This window comes from Kogia breviceps, chromosome 5 (assembly GCF_026419965.1).
Source record: "Kogia breviceps isolate mKogBre1 chromosome 5, mKogBre1 haplotype 1, whole genome shotgun sequence".
Taxonomy (NCBI): Eukaryota; Metazoa; Chordata; class Mammalia; order Artiodactyla; family Physeteridae; genus Kogia; species Kogia breviceps.
Genome location: NC_081314.1, coordinates 38237145 through 38244141, shown reverse-complemented (window position 1 = coordinate 38244141; position 6997 = coordinate 38237145). Strand labels below are relative to the sequence as shown.

Sequence of the window (6997 nt, the reverse complement as noted above, 5' to 3'; positions counted from 1 at the left end):
TTAAGAAATGCTAAGTAGGAAATGTTAACCAACACCCAGTACACTAGTAAATCAGAGATTCCTCACACTCTGCTCCTAAACTGTATTTTCCTCCAGAATCACCTTCCATTGCCAGGAAAAAAAAAAAAAAAAAAAAATCAGACCCTAGATGAACGATGAGAGGATTCTTTCCTAAAATTTGAAATAAGATTTAATATAATCCATTAAAAATGCAGCTCTCTGGGGTGTGCTCAGAGCAGGGGGCCTGAAGAAATATGGCTGTTCTGTTTACAACACGTCCAACAGGAATCTGGGTTCATTGTGATAAGGGGCACAAAACGTGTGGCCTCCCTATGAACAGATACCCAACACGTGTCCCCTGAACCTCCACGTGGCTGCTGGGCAGGACCAGTGGGACAGGGCTCAATATTGGAAGGAAAACTACAGTATTTAGTGGGGGAGTTTGCCACCTAGAGCCTGTCCGGTCCATGTGTGGGTGGGCCATGGGTGGTCTTATAGACATAAAGGCTTCAAACCTCTTTTCTTTTCTTTTTTTTTTCTTAAACATCTTTATTGGAGTATAACTGTTTTACAATAGTGTGTTAGTTTTTCCTTTACAACAAAGTGAATCAGTTATACATATACATATGTTCCCATATCTCTTCCCTCTTGCATCACCCTCTCTCCCACCCTCCCTATCCCACCCCTCTAGGTGGTCACAAAGCACAGAGGTGATCTCCCTGCGCTATGTGGCAGCTTCCCACTAGCTATCTAATTTACATTTGGTAGTCAAACCTCTCTTTTCAAGGAAAAGAAAAAGAAAAAGAAATTGTATATGCCAATCTGGAAAAGGCAAAATTATGGAGACAACAAAAAGATCAGTGGCTGCCAAGAGTTTGGGGGGAGAGGGGAGATGAATACACAGAGGACAGAGTTTTTATGAACAATGAAAATACTTTGAATGACATAGTGATGGATGTATGTCATCCTACTTTTGTCCAAACCCATAGAATGTGCAACAGGATTCACTTCACTAAAGTGAGCCCTAAGGTGAACTGCGAACTTCGGTGATTATGTGTCAATGCAGTTCATCCTTGGTTTAAAAATTTTTTTAAAAAGGTACCACTCTGTTGATAATGGCTAAGCATGTGAGGGGAGGGGGTATATAGAGAATTTCTGTACCTTCTTGTCAATTTTGTTGTAAACCTAAAACTGCGTAAAAAAAAAAAAAATCTCAAAAAAAAAATTAACACTCAGGGCAGAAGTTTTTGGCAAAACTTTCGTTTCATTTAAAATATGTATACATATTATATATGTGTGTGTTTGTTGGACTGTGATGTAAAACATATTTTAGAGATCAAAAAGTTTGCAGACCACTGTAGTTAAGTTATACTGGCTTAAAAAAGCACAAATTAACCTCAAAATAAAAAATGCAACTTTCTTTTCATAACTTCTTCCTCCAGTTACGAAAGTACTTCAACAGCAGTTTGACATTTGTGTTTCCTTAAGCAGCATTGAAAGGGTGAAGAGCTTTAAAAATGACCAATAAATTAAAAAAATTGTAAAAGTCCTCTGTAGGACACACTGCACCAAGTGCTTCCAATCACTGGTCTCCAATGACTGTCAAACAAAAATTCCATTTAATTTCTTTCATTGTTTTTCTCTTTTTTAATCTTCTTGACTTTGAATTTTTTTTAATGAATAATTTAGAGAAGGCTGAAGTTGTCATCAGTAAATTTTATTGTTCCTTCTTTAGATACCTATACTATGTGGCATAAGTGCATTCATCACAGATATTTTCATTCATTACAGATATTCTCAATTTCTGAACAAGTTCTTTGAAAAGAGTGAAAAGAGTTATGTGTCAATTTCATAGAATATATTGTGAATTAAATCATTTCTGTATGCAGGGAAAAATCCAAATCTACCAATGTTAATGCTATGTGTCACTTTTAATATTAGAGTTTTACTACTATTCTTGAAATACTTCCATCTGTACTCTCAAGACCCTGCTACCAACCCAAACAGGTCCCTTGTCTAAATTGTTTTTCCTACCTGTATCATTGACTGGTATCTTGATTGTCAATTTAGATAAAATTAAATTGATTTTATAGAGTTTGGTGGTATATGTTCAGGCTACTTCTGGTAGAAATTTTACTATATACCTCCTTGGTGAAAGTTCAAGCCACTTAGGTCATAAAATGGACAAAAACGTTTCTGGATCCCTTGTGAGTCTCCTTATTTCCTTAAGGGAATACTCTCAAAGGCCTTTTTCAGTGAAAAAAAAAAAAAGTTGATGATTAATTTTTTAAAAAAACTAACGCAGTATCTTCATTCTATGTTGTAAAATGTCTAAATTCAGAGTCACTTTCTTCATCACAAGCTGTATGTTCATCATAGAGTTTGATTTGTACATATAAGAGTAGCTACTGGATAGAGCTGAATTTTTTTTTAAATCTGTGAAAGAATAATTCAACTTTGCAAGTTACTCTCTATCATTACGAAGAAGAACTTCACCCAAGATTTTTCCTTACGAAGTTTCATTACTTTTCCTCCAAGGACAATAATTCAATTCTGACTTGAGAGATTCCAAGTAACTCCTTCAACTGTCTATGCTATTTACAGAGTAGAGGAAGAATTTAAGGTTATTTTCCATTTTCTAGAAATGTGTTGTTTTTGTGTGTGTGTTAAAAATATCCTATTAAACACTCTGAGAAGACAGAGAAGCTAATGTTTCAGACAAGGTGTCTATTTGAAAGGTGCCACATCCGTTGATGTTTTCAAGGACACTGTGGCCGCACAGTCAGGAATCACACCCACAGTAAAATCTTACAGACCTGGCCCTATCTGTATAAGAAACCTTTTTTTTTTTTACTTGATTCTGTTATTTCTGGCAAATACTCATATATTGTAGAAAATTACTTTACACAATTGGACTTTAAGTATATCTTTAATATACAATATTCACTTCAAAAAGCTATTGCCTGGTGTTCCTCAACACAAAGATCAGCAAGGATAATTTTTTATCTACCATACTTTAGCAAATGTTTAAATACGTATCTAAGTTCAAGGTCATAGGCTTCTGCGGCTAATAATCAAGTTACCAGTTGGGATGAGAGAAGCGTTCCCACCTGCTTCATTCACTGCCAAGGTCATTGTGAGGAGCTCAGGGAAAAGCTGAGTCTGTTAAAGATCCTAATAATTTTGGGTGGGGCATAATTTTCATCACCATCATGGGTTATTCAGTGATATGAGTGGAATTTAAGGAAACGAAGCCAGCAAGTATTGACTTCCATTCTAGAAGATTGTTAGTGAAAAAGTGGGAGGCAGAGGAAGGTAGAACACAAAGAAGTAAACATAGTCATAAAAACATATTATTTAAGTTTCCTGGAGAAGTGAAATTTCAATTTGAATTAGGCTTTGAGCAAGGTTCTTCCACTATGTCCCTAATGACATTTTGGACTGGATAATTCTTTGCCTTGGGGATCTGCCCTGTGCATTGTAGAATGTTGAGCAGCATCCCTGGTCTCTAATCAATAGGAAACAGTAGCACCCCATGCCACAGATTGTGACAAACACATCTCCAGGCATTGCCAAATATCTCCTGGAAGGACAGATCACTCCCAGTTGGGAAACAGTGGCTTAGAGAAAGGAATATTTCCTTAGATAAAGGAATAGATGAGTTCAAGAAAGTGACCATGAAAGAAAGGTAAGTGGTGGAGCAGTGTTCAAAACATACAGATGAGATCAAAATTACGTACATAAGAACTCATATTGGAAGGGGAAAATGACAGAATAATAGAGGAACAACGGTATAGGGAAAGGATGGGAGGATAAGTGAAGAGGTTTTAGATAAGAGAGGTGACAAGCTGAAAAAACTTCTTATTTGAGAAAAGTAGACAGAGGGGGCCCAGGTGGGAATCAAGAATTGAGATAGGAGTAGCCCGTCCTGGAAAATAAGTAGGACTACTCCTAGTTGTCAAATGGGTCCTGGCTCTATGAGAACACTGAGGCTCTATGGACAGGAGTCAATCAGAAGAAATCGGCTGACCCTCTTGGAAGACTCAGCCAATCATAATTGTCCTACCACCTTCTCCTGGAAAACTCAGCTTTGAGAAGTACAGCTAAAGGAACAGATTTTGTTATTCACCAGAAACTGGAAATTAGCAAAGCTCACAAGCCAGAAAGTCAAAGGAGAAAGTATTTCTGTGTAGCTATCACAAACATTAATTTCAGTACTACCCCAGAGAAGCAGGAAGGCTCAGGTAAGTAATAGAGGGGTGGGAAATAAGGGAGGGGAGGTTTCCCAGTGAGGGAGAAGGGCAGGTTCTTTAAGAGTATCAATGAGAGACAGAAATGGACATCATGGTCCAAAAGCTGCATATCAGAGCTAGGAATCTTCACCAGTTCCAGGTGAAACAAAGAGCCAGAGAAGCTGTTACAAAATGAGAAGGAGTCAACATATTGGAAAAGTCATAAACACTGACACTAAAATAACCAAAAAAAAGGTCAGGAAAAGAAGGGTAGAAAAAGAAATATAAATGATGATAACAGAAACAATGCCCTTAAACTCAAGAACATTTTAAACTTTCAAATAATTAACTATGTTGACTTTTAAGAGAACTTTAATCCATCATCTGTATCCAAAAATACTAAGTCAAAATGTTCTATAAAGTTCCCGCAAAATAAATTACTCAAACTTTAAATACAGTTAACAATTTTTCTTCAAATTTGGCTTCCTTTTCATTTCTCATTAAGAGCTGAAATTCTGCCAAAGTTGAAATGTATAGTTTTACCTACTTTTAGTTAAAGTTTAAAAGACATTTTCATGATTTTTTTTCATTGCCTCCCATGCAAAAAGATTTTGGATAACCTGTTCAAAGTTCTCTCAAATAGGCTAGGATTTTGTTCAAGCAAGAAAATTTTAACCTCACTACCATTCTTTAGTTAATTTTTCCAATAAAAATGTTTGTTTCATTTTTCTGAACCTCTTCATCAGAGAAGTGGAGCAATGTGGGGAAAATAGTGTTTAAGTTACTTCTTTAAACTTATTCCTTTACATTTAAGTAAACTACTTTGACTTTTAACTACTGTTAATGCAACATTGAAGACGAGATTTCAGATGAGACTTAGCTATAGAGGAAAGAACTGACCTCTAAACTAGGCAAGTCGGAAGGAAGCTAATATGATATTTCTGTTTAAACTGTGTCTATAAATGACTACTAAATCAGACTCTCACTCTTTTTTTTTTTTTGTGGAACGCGGGCCTCTCACTGTTGTGGCCTCTCCCATTGCGGAGCGCAGGCTCCAGACGCACAGGCTCAGCAGCCACGGCTCACGGGCCCAGCCGCTCTGCGGCATGTGGGATCTTCCCGGACCGGGGCACGAACCCGTGTCCCCTGCATCGGCAGGCGGATTCTCAACCACTGCGCCACCAGGGAAGCCCCAGACTCTCACTCTTAAGAAATGTTTTCAATTTTTACTTTCTATAGTTTGTTAGAAAAACAAAGTCTATTGAATGTGCTTTTTAAGCTGAATATTCTCCTACCCTTATTCTGATCCTTCCCTGGTACCCTCCTTAACACTCATCACATTAAAGCCAGTCTTTTGTAGTGATTTCCATTTATTCAATTTTGATAAGTACCAATTAATCGCTAATAAATAGAGGTCATAATCACTAATAAATAATTCAAACTGGCCATCGCTACAACCAAAGTATGGAAACAAAAGCAAATCATCCAAACTGACTTACAGTTTTACTGAAGGTATGTTGACTACAGTAAGATCCAGAAATTCCACTTAGAGATATATATCTGAGATAAATAAGTATGTATGTTCACCAAAAAGCATGTTCAAAAATGTTCATAGTAGTGTGATACAGAATACTCCAAAACTGAAAAGAATCCAAATGTATCTTTTCTACTGCAGTAAAAAAGGTTAAATAATAAACAAATTTGGCAATGTGGCAGGATACAAGATAAGTATTTTTAGATATCTGACAAGGGCTTAATATCCAAAATATACAAATTGACATAAAAAATCAATGACCTGATTTTAAAATGGGCAGAGGACATGAATAGACATTTTTCTAAAGAACATGTACAAATGGCCAACAGGCACATGAGAAGATGCTCAACATCACCAATCCTAAGGGAAATGCAAATCAAAACCACAATGATAGGGAATTCCCTGGTGGCCCAGTGGTAAAGAATCTGCCTTCCAATGCTGGGGACGCAGGTTCGATTCCTTGTCGGGGAACTAAGAACCCACATGCCGTTTGGCAACTAAGCCTGGCGCGTGACAGCTACTGAGCTCGTGAGCCTCAATGAGAGAGCCCGTGTGCCTTAAACTACAGAGCCCACATGCTTTGGAGCCTGGGTGCCACAACAGAGCCCTCGAGGCAACAAAAGATCCCGCATGCCTCAGTGAAGATCCCGTGTGCTGCAACTAAGACCCAACACAGCCAAATAAATAAATATATATATATTTTTAAAAGCACAGTGATATACCACTTATACCTGACAAAATGGCTATCTTCAAAAAGACAATGAACAACAAGTGTTTGTGGGGCTGTGAGGAAAGGGAACCCTTGTGCACTGCTGGTGGGGAGATAAATTGGTGCATCCACTGTGGAAAAGAGTATGGAGGTTCTTCAAGCAATTAAAAATAGAACAATAAAAAAATACAATCCAGCAATTTCACTTCTTGGTATTTACTAAAGAAAACAAAAACACTAATTTGAAAAGATATAGGCACACCAGTATTTATTGCAGAGTTATTTACAATAGTCATGATAGGGAAGCAACTCAAGTATCCATTGATAGATGAATGGACAAAGAAGATCTGGCATGTATATGCAATGGAATATTACTCCAACATAAAACAAAAAGAAATTCTTGCCATTTGAGACAACATGGAGGACATTATGCTAAGTGAAATAACTCAGACAGAGAAAGACAAATACTATATGATCTCACTTATATGTGGAATCTATAAACCAAAATAAGCAAAGCATAAT

At 37.1% G+C, this 6997-nt stretch overlaps 1 non-coding gene across 1 annotated transcript; it reads left to right on the top strand.

The window, feature by feature from the left end:
• The first annotated feature begins 221 nt into the window (after positions 1-221).
• Positions 222-353, top strand: LOC131757884 (small nucleolar RNA SNORA11). The gene has a single exon (XR_009336034.1). It is a non-coding gene; the product is annotated as a small nucleolar RNA SNORA11 (small nucleolar RNA).
• The last annotated feature ends 6644 nt before the right edge of the window (positions 354-6997 follow it).